Source organism: Lonchura striata, chromosome 1, assembly GCF_050655825.1.
Source record: "Lonchura striata isolate lonStrDom1 chromosome 1, ASM5065582v1, whole genome shotgun sequence".
Taxonomy (NCBI): Eukaryota; Metazoa; Chordata; class Aves; order Passeriformes; family Estrildidae; genus Lonchura; species Lonchura striata.
In genome coordinates, this window is record NC_140703.1 from 9,539,230 (window position 1) to 9,554,427 (window position 15,198).

A 15,198-nucleotide genomic window follows, 5' to 3' on the forward strand; every position below is an offset into this window, starting at 1 on the left:
CCCTGGACAGCCTGTTCCAGTGCCTCACACACTAAAGAATTATTTCTTAATATCTGGTCTAAACCTACTTTCTATCAGTTTGAAGCCATTCCCCCTTGTGCAGTCACTACATACTTATGTAAATAGCCTTCATCCTTTCTGTAGGCTCCCTTCAAGCAACAGAAGTCTGAAATTAGATCACCTCAGGGGCTTCCCAGGCTGAACACTCCCAATTCACTTAGCATTTCTGCACAGGAGAGGTGGTGCATTCCTCTGATCAACTTGGTGGCCCTTCACAGCAGTAGCACAGGCAGGGCAGACAAGGAGGAAAGAAGCAGGTGGCAACAGTTTGATTAGAGGCCTGGGGTGGACAGTGAGGGAATAAAGCAAGGAGGATGCAATGAAGAAGACAAGAGAACAAGGCTAAAGTCACATGGATGTCTGGCAACAGATTGATCTATAGGAGGAAAGCGGGTCCCATTTGCTGAAATAAGGATCAGTTCACAGCAGTCCACGACCATGCAGTCATCTTCTATTTAGCCTGCCAATTTGTGGCTCACTTAGTAGGGACTACCCTTATTTTAGGAAAGAATTTTTAATTCATTGTATGTGGGATAATATTTAATCTATACTTTGCTTTCTTTTGCACTTCCCTCCTTTTCCTGTTCCTTCAGTCAGTCTAACACCCGCCACAGCCCTGACTCACTCCTAGCAGGTGATGGCAGCAATGCCTGGCATTTAGCATTCTGCCAGAGCTAGGAGGGAGTAAGAGAAGGTCGTGTGCTCCCATGCCCGTTTCACCCTGTCAGCAGTACCCATGTGGTGTTACTGCAGACTGCCCTACAAACTAACAGAGAAATCCTGTGCCAGATCGACACTTGAACAAGAGTCTCATCAGGACAGAAATCAAGGAGTTTCATATTTTGCTATTCATTCTCAATCATAGTCCCAGATTCAGAGCACCCTGGATCTCAGGGCCCATCTGGCCTTCTGAGACAGAGGCACAGAGACACGTCTGATTTGCTCAGAGTGGGGTTTTACATGATACAGAAAAATTGTGTTCAAGTTGTTCCAAAAGGGAATTCTTCTCCGTGATTCAGAAGGAGGTTTTGAACTCTGATCTCCAAGATCCCAAAGCTGTAACCTGATCACCAGTTATTTTCAAGAAAGAACCTCTGGCTCTGCTGGAGCTATCCCACCTTGTATAAACAGTTCAAGACTCTGCCTGGATAGCTGGTGGCTGGGGAGCCTCTCCACTCATGCAGGCAAGGCAGAAACCTCAACATGAACCTCAGCTTCCTGGTAGGAACTTTCACAGTGGTGTTACTTGCTGCTTGACAGCCCAATCTTTCTCTCTTCTTCTCTACCACTCACCCAAAAGGTGGTCAGGAAGTTTTCTTATGAATCAGATCAAGTTTCTTTAACTAGAAAATTTCCCATCAGCTCCACTTGTACAAGGCAGAGCTGTGCAGGCATCCTGACAATTCCTACCTGGAAGCAGTCTGCTGAAATGAAAGCTAGAATTCAGCCGTAGTGGGGGTCTGGCTTCTCCCTGACAATTTCAATCTCTGAGACAAAATGAGTAATTTTGAGAGCAAAGATCAACCTCACTTCAGAGTCTGGACATCAGAAACTGCCAATTGTTGCAAGGCAAACACTGAACTTTGAAGTCCTGCTCTTTCATTTAGTACAGCAAAAAGTCCTTACCACTCACTCTTAAACCACAGTGACTTTCCTCCAAAGTACACATTGCATTGAAGCTCTCCTGCAAAAGACTCTGAACTTGTATCTTCCATTTTGAGGTTACTGCTTGAAAAAATACAATTTGGCACTTCAAAAGAGACATTTGACTTTTCCTTGTCTGAAATGATTGCCCTTTATAGCCCTTGAGAAACTGCAGTTTTGGGAGCATTTCAAAGATAAATGCTCTAGCATTTGGTATCAGAGAAAGTAGTTTGAGCTACTGTAATTCCCCATTATCATATTCTTTAAAAATGTACTATTGCTTAGCAAGACACAGATTTTCTCAGTCCTGTTTTTAAGCTGTGGTACCTAACAGGCTGATACTTAAGATGAAGAAAAGGTAGTTTAATGTATTTCTTTTCATTAAATCTGAAGAAAATAATAGCTGCATCCATTTGGGGTAGGAATAGATAAAAAACATCCTTAAGTTCCCTAAAGCTTGTGTTAAAATGCAATCTGTTATCCTTAAGAAAACAATCATTATCTCCCATTTCAATGAACAATCATATCAGTGTACACTCATACATATGCATGACAATACACAAAACCACAGGATTTTATTTATGTGACAGCATATGAAAACAAACACACTTTGATGTACACGCTTACTCTCTAAAATAATTTACTGTATTTGAAGGGCCAAAACTCCAACAGGAAGAAAATCCCACCCTCAAACTGAAAGCTACCAATATTTCTCTGAATTTCATTTAAAACACTTCATTATCTCTTTTGCTTTCTATTACATTCTCAGATATGCTCCATCTGATTTAAAACCTTATAGCAAGGTTACCAGGAGGAACAGAATCAGGTCAGCACGTTAAACTAGATTTTTCTTTTACAACTGCTTCCAGGCAAATCTTCAGATTTTCCATGTTATTTACAAGGACATTAAGAAGGTCTTGTGCTTTCTACCTCAGTGATTTATTCTTCCTATATGCAGATGTGGTAATTCTTTAGAAGCTAGTTAATTAAAAGTTCTAGCATTAACAGTAGGATCTTGACAGACTAACTTTGATTTACCAACCTTATAAAAAGTCTGTCCTCACCTTTTAGAATCTGACTTTACCATGGGATGTGCTAAAAAAGAATAATAATTCTTAAAATAAATCTGCTTTAAAAGTTAGTGTCTTGCACCCCAAAGATATGGCTGCAAATACAGTAAATGCTTTTACATAAAGATTTGACAATTTGTTATAAAATATTTATGAAAATTATTTTTAATATCATGAGTATCAAAAGTTAAGCTATTATTAGAAATGACTTGGTGATAAGAGATGCTCTTAAACAGACACCTACTGCTTTTGTCAAATACAATTTGCATAGCAGCAATACACTCCCACACAGCTTTGTTAAGAAATAAGGGAAAATAAAATCTTCATTCAGGTAAGTGTTTTCAATCTTATTTTTTTAACTGGTATCTATTTTGTATTCAAAATAGGTCTAGGTGGTTTTCTAAACACCACTGTACTTAACCCCAACTATGAGCAATCAGCATTAAGGTCCAAATGACAAATTTTCTTCTTTTTTATTTTCACTTGGGACTATGTGGGCTCTCTTCATAACACATCACAGAACATTTGGAACCACATGTGTTTTCCTGACTTCCTTCATGCTGTATTTAAATATTTTTATTTTAACTGATACACAGTAATGTTAATAATGTAACACATTATTAACACTAGAAAAATTGTCAGAAACCATCTCCTGTGTATCCTGCTTCCCCTTTCCAATCTTCCCCACATCATCTCTGCTGCAAAAGACTGATTCATCAGGATTATTAAATGTTCAATGTAGTGCTGCAGTGAGAACCACGATGATGCTCTTGCAGAGTTGTAGGTTGGTTATAAGAAAGTTTTCAGTTATTTCTGGGGGTTTGTATCATAAGCAAATGATAAATCTGGAGTTATCCATTCTCATTCAGTTTATTGAGAGAGGCAACAGTGTTAGGGCTTTAGATAGTGAATTCACAGGAGAATTAATTGCTTGCAAAAGCTTTTAGACAAGAAGAATTCCTCTAGAAAAAAATATCTGGGTAATATCAGATTTCCATGAGAAGAAGAGCAAGTGGCGAATGCACCAATGTTCTCTGAAAGATATTTAGGCAGAGGCATCTTCTTCAAGAGGCTATTTTCTGGGAGTGTGATATTTCTGTATTTACATACTCCATCAGGCCCAGCAAAAAATTCAAGCCTTATCTACATTGTAACAACCTCTACAATCAAGAAACGTGTTCTATAGCTAAGATCCTAATATTTGTTTCCGTAAATGCAAATTGGAAAGCTGCAATTTTTCACATTAGATAATGTCACACCATCAGTCAGTCACACATACAATCAGATTTTATCTATCAGCATTATCACCAGACTGACAATAACCAGAATACAAGTATTGGGGTCCTGCAATTAATGATGAGATAAAAATCCCACCACTCTTGCTGCTACCTAAACATGCTCAGCAACTTCCATGACTGGACACTAACCACAAGACCAAACTGGGACAGAGTTTTCCCTAGGCTGCTTTTGTTTAATTTTAGGAAAAATAATGTTCTTCAGTCACTTTAAGTTATATAGCTCAACAAAAAAATTATTAATATACTTCCTACAAAAATTGATAGTACATTTATATCAGAGACACCATTAGCTTATCTGGAAAATCCCTCAGGAAAAGTCTTACCTTATGTGGAGGAGACAAATTAAACCCAACTTTGGAGTTTGAGACTTCCTTTTTTCTTCCAAAGATGAATTTATCTCTTTTCAGTTCAGTACCTCTGTGCTCTCTTCTGACCTAATTTTGTCTGTGATAAATGCCAGAGTTTCAGTGGAGTCACTTGAGCTCCTGTAAGAAAAGAACTGAAGTAAAAAATGAATGCTCTCAGCATTTCTGCTCTGACAGATTGCTTGACAGGACACTAAAAGCCTTGCAAGGCTATAGGTGAGGCAAAGCCCCAGAACTGCCATTCTTTTAGGCAAAATTGCATTTTGGTTTTCTGCTAATTATTCTGTACTAACATAACAAAGTTAAAGCTCATTCAGACTAAGAAGGTCTACTATTTGTACAGTCCTGATACAGGCTGTTTAATAAGACTCATTCCCAGGGTATTGCATGACCAGAAGACATTCAAATTAAATTTTAGCCTTAGTTTAGACAGGAGAAAGACAAAAAAATGCTTTCAACTGAGAAGCCTTGCAAAGCACAGCTGGCACAGAAGTTTCTCAATTTAATTACTTTCTATTCCTGCCCTATCCAAGCACCTTGCTTTGATTGATTTTTCACTTGATGGAGGGTCAGCAAATTGCATGGAAGACTGAGCACAGGTGCACCTGCTCTTGCAGAAATGGGCAGAGAGCAGCCACAGAAGGTGCAGGGAGGTTTCCCATCCCAGCCCTTCCAGGGGGATCCCAAGGTGTGTCAGAGGATCCACCACAAAACTCCACATTGCAGGGTAAGGCAGGCAAGACAGCTCAGACCCCTCAGGTAACAGCAACATTTAAAGGGCTCTACTGGCCAGAGTCAAAAGCTCTTCCAGCCCCATATCCTGTCCCAAATGCTGTGCCAGGGGTAACTCAGGCAAGCACTGTGATTTTTGCTCAAATGTTTGCTCCCAGCTTCCAGCACCCTGCAGCCTTGGGGCTTACAGAGCCAGCCAGAAATTCTTTCCAGAGCTACAGCTAAACCCCTCCTGGATTTGCAGACTCATTTATCTCTACCTCAACAAGAAAACTCCCTCACAGAGCAATGAATTCAGCTGGAGAGAAAAACTGAAGAAATTAGATAATCTCATCACCACCTAACAGTCTTTTTCTGGAAACTGAACCAAAGCATGTGACACCTTATGAAGTAGGTGGTGGGGAGTCAACAAGTAAACAGTTGTGACTATATGTTATACAATCTTAGCCTTAAGATGATGTAATAAAAAAATTTTAAGTGCTTGCCTATAGCAGAAACTTAACCAAGTTGGGCTATTTCAATACCACAATCAGTTTCACTGATTCACTGCAACTGCTCCGAAGTAGCTTTAACTTCCCAAAAATCATGCAGGTATATTCTGAAGTCCCAGTTTGTTGAACAGGCAAATGTTTTGTTATGTAGGATCAAGGAATGCCCAGTTCTGTCTTCTATTAGCAAAAAAAAATTCCACAAGATACTTTACCTGAATCATATGAAAACAAAAACTGGCTGTTTACAGCTAATGAACACTCACTTCATACCAGATGAGCAAGAAAATATATTTATCAGAAGAGCAACCTTCCTTTATTAAAACTGCTCTATTTTTTCCTAGTGCCTCCTCAGTCCTCTATGGAAAAACAAAACAAAACAAAAAACAAACAAACAAACAAAAAACCCCACAAACCAAAACTACCCCAAATCCTTTTACCCTTTTTTAGGGAATAAGATTATCAGATCTTTGAACTAGTAGTAAAACACAGTATTGTAGATATATTAAGAGTCCAGTGTTTCCCAACACTGGGACTAAATCCCTATGTAATAAAATTCCTCAATGTCTTTAAACAATTGACTGAGGCTCTGAAAAGTCAATGTTTAAAAGCATAATTCAAGTCTGACTTTCAGATGCCCAAGTGAACAGTTAAAAAAATAAACAAAAAACCAACAGTATTTAAAACAGTAGTCATAGCTTCTCTACACTCCATAATTGTTAGAAGATGGGTACATTCACATGAACACCATAAAACAGCACACCCACATTGTTGAGGTATTATCAAAACTTGCAGATCTACACAAGAGGAACAAATTGATGACAGCATTTATAGACCACGATTTATTTTTAAAGGAAGGGCAGATAGTTTTCATGCATTCTACTGCTTAAATACTTCTTCATCTCCTAGAAAATATTTTGATTTTTAAAGGTTTATGGAAATTTCCTTAATGTCCCCAATGTCAATGATGCTAAGGTGTTTACTGAAGTAGGGTCTCTTTAAACCTCACCTTAAATTAAAAAGAAAATATGAAAGGCATAGACATAGATGTAGGAATCATTAGGACTCATTCTTCACCATTCTTCTCCATCTTTTTCACTTAAATACCTAAGCAAAACAAAAGCAATCTGATAATTTAAACATTTATATTTAGAAGACAGACAGCTGTAAAAACCAAAACAAAAACAAAATAAAACAAACAAACCCCCTCAAAAACAAAACAAAAAAAAACCCAACCCAAACACACAAACAAAAAAATGTGAGGTATGACTGAGTACCAAAATTATTTTTGTACTGAGAGTTAAAAACCTCAGTGTTTCATTCACTTCTAATAGCAAAGCAATAGCATTTATTTTCTAATGACCTTTTCTCACAGTGAGAAATATAATCTTGTATAAGTAATAAGTAACAGTAATCAAAGTACCAACAATAGAAAACACAGCAGCAATATATCCAGTTTCATATTGCTGCTGTTACATATTTTCCCAATTTTGGCACTCCTTTTATAAACACTTTTTACCTTGTGCTTGAATTTTCTGGTACTTAAATTTTTCCCTCAAAGTGCTGAAAGTATTTTAGAAAAAGCAGCTGGGACTGCACCAGAGAAAGGAAAATAAAATCATGTTTTACACATGTTGCTCTCTGCCTTCCACAGTTATAGAAAGAACAGAATTTCCAAATTTCCAAAACTAGTATTCAAAAATTGCTTGTTTCCTCCACTTCCAAACCAAACAGGGCATTTAGCTCTGAAGACTGGAGGAGAGATTTAAAGGAGTACTTTAAGCACTGGTTTCTTATTACCATATTACAAAATGGTAATAACTTCTGTCAATATCACCACTCGTATTTTACAAGGAGCACTTGGTGATGCCTCACGTTTTAGCTTTTATATTTTTCAGATTCTATTCTGCTTTAGTGTGTAAGTCTAAGCTTCATACCAGGGGATAGTAAGCTCTCTTCACAGAATAGGTAGGCAAAACAATTCCTTCTCTAGCTGGGGACCCAAGGACAACTGATCCAGATCTCAGGCCCAAGAGCATAAACAAGAGTGGACTGAAGAGAGAAAAACAAGAAGGATTGGACTTCATGTGCTAAAGCTGTAATTGGACAATTAGCTCCAATATGCTAATGGACCAAAACTTATAAAAGTGTGAGACCCTGTGACCTGTTGTCCATTTTGTGGTCATTTTGGGTTGTGCTGCTCAAGGTGGATCTATCTGAGGCCTCTTAATAAATACCTACTTTATTCTTTAGCTCTGTCTAGTCTTTGTTCTAGGTCAGCCTTTACAAGGCATCATTGTCACCAAAAACTATCAGTCTGTAGTCCTGGTGGGGCAATGTGCCTTACTATTAATTGCAATTGCAATTACTATGATTGTATCACTGCTACCAGCAATTGTGCAGCACAGCGCTGAAGATTTTTTGCAAGGAAGCATCCCCTGTGTGCAAGCATCTCCTGTCAGCCTCTCTGGTTTCTGCAGCATCACCAGTACCATGCCAGCAACTTTCCATTCAATTCTGTTTTCTCTCAACTTCCCAAGGATCACAAGATGGGAGATGTTTATTGTGGACTTCTTTATTCCACGGGCTCCCAGGAGGAGCCAGCACAGTGGTTTGATTTACTACGAGTCCCTGAGAGTAGCTCAGCTGGGCAGAGCACTGTGTTAGCAACACCAAGGTTGTGGTTTTGATCCCTGCCCAGGCCACACATGTAAGAGCTGCACTTGCTGATTGATTGTTGTGGGTCCCTTCCAGCTCACAGCATTCTGTGCAACCTGAAACAGGACTGAAAGGACTGCAGAGCAGCTCGTCCTGACATGAGTGATGACAGAAAGCCTCTTCCCCTCTTCTTCCTTCAGGAGAAGTACAGCTAAATAAGGAGTAAAAGCTGGGTCCCAGGATGAGTTGCCACTAAATGGTCATTTGAGCAAGGGTGTTTGCATTGGTATCCAAGTGGCTGCTGCTGTTTGTGCAAACAGTGATCCATGGTAGCCATGCAAAAAGCCACACACAAAACACTTCTGGCCTCTGGAATCTTACAGTTCACTTGGAACACCAAGGCTTTAACAGAGAGAAAAAAAAGGTACACATTAGAAGCTGAAAATGACAGCTTAAGTCCTTTTTTATCTTTAGCGTTTACCCCCTCAAAAATAAATTTTTGAAGTTCCATTTAGCACAGAACTAGCTAATAGGTGAACAACTCACTATGGTGCATTCACTCCAATAGCTTTAATATCAGCATAATAAAGTTGAATTTTAATTGGCTTTGATGTTACAGTTACCCTAAAATGAGTTTTATTCGACTTTCAACTAAATCATAAGTAACATTTGCTTTATAAAGTGACAATATTATTCAAGACTTGTGATGTGAATACATCAGATACCTATGGTAATGAACATTCTGGAGAGTGTTTGCTCCACACAGCACTCTAAAATCTGGACATTTGTATTTGACCTATGATCTCTATAGATTTTTTTTCATGTTTTTATGCTTTTTATATGGTTCATTACTTTTTAAAGTGATTTTTAAGAATTAATTTTTCTGAAGTCAAAACAAACAAACTTTAAGGTTATTTTTAGGCTGTGTGCTTGCAGAGGTTTGAGTAGCTTTGAACTAAAATATTGATTATAAGCTTTCAAAGCAGAACTACCAAGCCCTTGCAAACAAATCTGCTATTGCAAACATCCAGGACTGTTAAAATGATATTCTGGTGGGTTTTACCTTTTTCTGAACACACAGCATATCCCATTTTCTCCTTTGTGGAGGAAGAATCACAATAAGCACACAAACACATGCATACATATGTGTCTATTCATACACACTCATTTGTGCCAATCCCAGATTACAGACAGCAACTGTTCTGTCTGATCTATAGGAGGAGCAGATGAAGACTGACTTGATAGCAAATATTCAAGACTTTTTGGTTTTAAACATATTTTCAGTTTTCCTGAGTGGGAAAGAAGGACCATTCAACCAGCTTCACTAGAAACTTGTGGTTCTAGAAGGAAAACAGCATCCCAAATAGAAATGCAGTCCTCAAACACATGGCCCAACCTTACTCTTCTTTTATTTCTGTTCAACTTCCTTTCCCTACACTGGGGAGGACACATCTTTCTCCACCGTGTCTTTTAAAATTTAAAGATGTTCAAGATCATTATTCACTCTTACCATCACTGATTTTACTACACTAACAGCAAAACTTTTATTTCAGCTGGGGCTTCAGGAACATATTCTAACACAAACCAGAAGGTGATGATGAGACTACACATCCCCAAGTCTTGTGTCCCTCCCCACCTCAAGTGAGTGTCAGGTCCAATTGCTGCAGGGTTGAGTTAGCTCTGGGGTACCTGTTCATAAACCACTACTTGGCTCTCCAAAATTGAAACCACATTTCCAAGAAGTGTATATAATCAATCTTTCAGAGGAGGAATAGAGCAGCAATATATTTTTCATGCTTTTATAACCCCTTATGACAACATATCACATTAAGATTTTTTCCAAGTGTGCATCATTTCAGACTGTACAGGTCACAGCCACATATTCCCAGTGAACGTTTCCATTACAGCACAAACTCTGCTGAATGAACCACACAGAAGAATTACAAGCCTTGACACGTGAGGAGGGAATAGCACTGCACTATGTTAGTTTTAACACATAGGACAACTAATCAGTTCAGAAATCTCCCAGTATATTCTAGAAAGAGTTTAGCAACTGCAAGAACAAGGACTATAATGGAAGAAAAACAAAACAATTTACTGCATGCTTTGGTTCTGCAACAAGACACCAATAGAGCTGGAAATAATATAAGGGGGGAGCCAAGTACTGGGGGTTTTGAGTTTGTATTAAGAAAATTGTCCTTCTTCCACCAGTGTAGGTACTTCATTAAGAAAAATTTCATATATCAGCCAGCAATTCCATATCTACAGAGTGGAACTTGGCAAATTTGCATAAGAAGAAAGATAAAAGAACTGAGTGTTATCACTGGGTGCTACTACTGCACACATTAACTCCATCCTTGACTTCTGGCATTCTTCTCTCTGAATATTTCACAGTGAGTACATACAATGTGCAGCTGAAGAAAGTTCCTGATACTTCTCAGCAAAGCATTTGGAAGTGAAACCATGGACAAAAGCTCAGCACCAGAAGCATGACATATTTCCTCCTGTTCTGTGCTGGAGAGCAGGCTGGCAGCTGGGGTCTGCTGTCAGCCCTGGAGCTTTGAGCACTGACAGAAGTCCATCGTCACCAGGCTGGCAGCAAGGCAGGGTGTGACTCGGCTGGGAAAGCCAGGCTGAGCTTTCTGGAGCAGGTAGAGCATGAGCTTTGCTCCAGACAGCAGGAAGGGGAGCAGCAAGCATGGAGCAACTGCTGTGTAAATTAAATCCATCAAATGGCAGCACTTCAGCACAAACAAAAATGGCTCAGTGCTGGCCTCAGGTCTCCAGCTCTCACAGAGTAACTTACAAGCCATGGAAAAGTAATTATGATGGCAAGAAAGAAAAATGCAATAGGTCATGAGAGTTGGGAGGTTTAAACTCCTTGTTATATGAAAACTGATTATCAGAGAAACTTTCTCCTGTACGTTGGCTTCTATTTCATGGAGCAACTTTAAGTAAACACACATCTATCTTCTTACATGCCCATGTGACCTCATACACTGCACATTGGGAAAAAAAATTAAATTTCACGACTCCTAAAGCACATTGGGTAAGGAGAACTGCCTGCACAAAAGCTCTTGTAGACATGCTACAGCAACACAAATTCATTCACCTCTGTAACTTTGACCACGAGTCATGATATCCAAACATCTCAGGTTATCTCTGACATGTTCACGTAGGACTATTTTGGTCTTGCACATGTGGGGCTGAGTGGCACAGAAACACAAATACTAAAGGCCACTTAAATTCATCAAGAACTAAAAAGTTGCCCACAGAGCTGGTTCAAAAATTGTAGAAGACTAATTATACCTTCCAATATGCCCATAAAATACTATTATTTTGTTTTTCACACACACACACCCCTCAGTCTGGCCTGCCATTCTCAGATCTCTGTAATGTACATCTTAGGGGGAACCTCTTAGAGTCTGTGGGATGAAGAAACAAAATATGCCACAAGAGGGGCAAACGCAAAGGCAAGACAGCATCAAAGGAGAAAAAAAAGCACTTCCTTTGTGAGAGTTGCATTTCTTCTTTCCACCTCCTTGTAAAAGCTCAGCTGGTTCCATGAGCAGGAATTGATGGAGAATGTAAGGCAGAAGCTGCTTGGGCATGCTGAGAACTGGCATCACCTTCCTCTCCTGCACCCCTGCCAACACAGAGCAGAGACACAGAGTTTTCCCTGCCCTCCCTTCCCCAAAGAGCAACTCAGCAACTCAACCCTGCCTGCTCTCTGCTTGTCAGCCCTGCAAGTGGAACCAAGAGCTGGCTGCACATTAGCTCAGAACATGCTGACATGCCACTCTGGAGAGCCTATTTGAAAGGTTAATAACTTTTAAAATCCAATTAGAGGGCCTAATTAGCTAAAGCAATCTTTGGTCTGCCTACTGAGTCTCAAACTAGGTGAGCACAATAAAGATTAATCTGTTCTTTGTTCTTTTGCAGGCAGCAAAGAGGATGCTGGAGCTCCTGAATGCTTCTGTTTTCAGGTGGGCACCACAGTGACCTGAGCAAGCTCAGGTCTGAACTTCAGAGCAAGTTCAAGCCCAGCAGAAAAGCTCAAGTCACAAACTTTGTGTTCCATTGTCATGATATCATGATGCTAATACTTTGATCGTGACAAGCACAGCCACATATGCTATTTTTGCCATTCTTGAGCACATAAGGTCAACATCATCTGATTTGCTAGGAAGAGTAGCAGTAAAAAAAAAAAATCAGCAATTTTATTTCTCACTCAAGTATCTCTGTGGAACTATGACATCAACTATGCCGGATCATCTTGTATGCACTGTTGCTTCTTCACACGTACACGCTTCCAAATATGCAAAAAACCCATCAGTTAGTTATTAACCCACTAATTACTAGTTAACCTGCTCTAGGCGTCCAAATTAAACCTTATTTAATTATCTCACAAGCTGTGCTTTCTCTTTCCTGCTAGACATCATTAGTAGACATAAAAAGTAAATACATAAATAAGTAAAATTACTATTTTCATAGACATTTAAGACAAACCAAAAGAAAATAATCTACAACACAAGCTCCTGAAAATTTCCAGTGTATGGCTGTCCCAAATCTCCCATTTACACACAGCCTTACGGATAGAAAAGCTAAATTCACGATGCCATATTTTTTTAAACATCTGCTAATAAACTACTCTAAATTGTCTTGTTTACGGGCACACCTGAGTCTCAAAAAGCCCTACTGGTTTTCCTAGGAATGCTTCCTGGGAGTTGGTACATGCTGCCACACCCATGGCAGTGGTACCCATGTGTCAGAATCTGAGGTATTGATGATTCTGAGATTGTAGAAAGTCTCTTTCTACCCCACTGCCAAAGCAGAAGCCATAATTGGTCTGTGCTGGTTCCAAGGTTGTTTATTCTGTTTATCTCTAACATGTTCTGCTGCCCTGCCCAGCTCTGTCCTGCAGGGCAGCGTGTGGGGCTCTGCCCTCAGTGGGATGTTACAAACATTAAATACCAGAAAGTCCCTGGGCTGGATTTACAATAACGTGCCAATATCTGTCACCTACGTTGGACAGTGTGTCCCCAGCCTGAACCAACAGAAAAATGCCAACACCACAGTGAGACATGGAGGGCAGGAAGAAGGAGAAAAAGGACAAGACACACCCAATTTCTTCCATCTTGTCCTTTGGACCCCTAATCTAGAATCCTAAAGTTTAACTTTTGCATCTGTGCCGCACTTAATTATTATATCAAACACTCAGAGCTGGTAATTCATCCTGTAAGATTGAAAACTCTTTCCATGGACAGAGATCCCAGACAGTGTCTCTGGGGCTCTGTCCAGGGGGGTTCCTGACCTCTGCCAGGGTCCCAGACCTTCCAGGGCAGCCAGAGGGATGCCTTGGATTCCCACACCAATGAAAGTGAATTTCAGAGGGAAAAGACCATTTGCTAAGAGCACCACCCCAGGCTGTTTTAAATCCAGAAAGCAGTTTAGTATGGAAAAAGCTGCCTGTCCTAAAATAGTACCTGATCACTTCAGGCTTTCCCTGGTAAAATCCACACCTCATTTCCAGCCCAAAAGAAAGGAATTGTTGCGATTCACGCGAAAAGTGTGAAATTCGGAAGGGTTGCGGCAGGTCTGAAGTGCCGAGAGAGCAAAAGCAGCTCCCGGGGGCTCGGGAAACACCGAGTGTCCGGGGGCATTTACACAGCCCGGGGCCCGGGGCTCCGCTTTCCGCAGGAGCCATCCCGGAGCTCGCTCCTCACGGAGCGCCGCATCCCGGAGGGCGGCCAGGGACCGGCAGGTGCCGCTGCGGCCCCGCACGGAGCGGGAGCGGAGGGATGGAGGGGAAATGGAGCTGCTCCAGCTCCAGCCCCTGCCCTGGGCACGGAGCGGGAGCGGAGGGATGGAGGGGAAATGGAGCTGCTCCAGCTCCAGCCTCTGCCCTGGGCACGGAGCGGGAGCAGAGGGATGGAGGGGAAATGGAGCTGCTCCAGCCTCTGCCCTGGGCACGGAGCGGGAGCGGCAGGGATGGAGGGGAAATGGAGCTGCTCCAGCTCCAACCTCTGCCCTGGGCACGGAGCGGGAGCGGAGGGATGGAGGGGAAATGGAGCTGCTCCAGCTCCAGCCTCTGCCCTGGGCACGGAGCGGGAGCAGAGGGATGGAGGGGAAATGGAGCTGCTCCAGCCTCTGCCCTGGGCACGGAGCGGGAGCGGAGGGATGGAGGGGAAATGGAGCTGCTCCAGCTCCAGCCTCTGCCCTGGGCACGGAGCGGGAGCGGAGGGATGGAGGGGAAACGGAGCTGCTCCAGCCCCTGCCCTGGGCAGGGACACCTCCCCCCATACCAAGGTGCCCGGAGCCCCATCCAGCCTGGCCCTGGACGCTGCCAGCGATGGGGAGTGCACAAGCTGCCCGGGCAGCGCACAGTTCTCACCACCCAAATCCAGACTTCATTGCTCTCAGTAAATACATGCGGACTGAGGACATTCAGTGTTCTAGAACCCTTTCACGCTGGAGGTCACCACAGCTTTCCCAGATGGCAGCTGTGTCCAGGGCTGAGGGCAGCATTCACGTTTTTCATGGAGCACGGCAGAGATGCACTTCAGCTCTCAGCAGCCCCTATTCCCCAGGACAGTGCAGCACCAGAGGCTCTGAAGGGATCACTGTCAGCATTGAGCTCTTCAGAAAACATAAAAAGGCATAAAAACAAACTAACCCTATACCAGGCAAACCCCAAGGTTCTGAAAAATCCATAATATAAAAGTGTTGTCAGTAGCACACATATTCTATATATTTACAGAAGAAATACTGTCCAAATTAGTGGATTCATTTAAAACTATTTCCTGTACAGGTCAGAGGAAAAGTTTAACAAGTTTAAAAAAAAAAAGATCAAAAACTATGTACACAGCCAATTAGTGCTCCA

The 15,198-nt window shown here is 41.4% G+C and overlaps 1 protein-coding gene across 4 annotated transcripts in view; it reads right to left on the reverse strand.

Moving 5' to 3' along the window:
- The window catches only part of LOC144248939 (uncharacterized), a 409,608-nt gene extending 401,642 nt beyond the window's left edge, over window positions 1-7,966 (reverse strand). The window contains exons 1-2 of one of the 4 annotated variants that reach the window (XM_085589587.1): window positions 6,667-7,966; window positions 4,396-4,557 (exon numbers count right to left, since the gene is read on the reverse strand). The gene's annotated coding sequence lies outside the window, so the exon portion shown is untranslated. Of the gene's footprint in view, window positions 1-4,395 lie in introns of all 4 variants that reach the window. The other 3 variants (XM_085589646.1, XM_085589672.1, XM_085589704.1) reach the window with 3 other exon arrangements.
- Window positions 7,967-15,198: the final 7,232 nt, after the last annotated feature.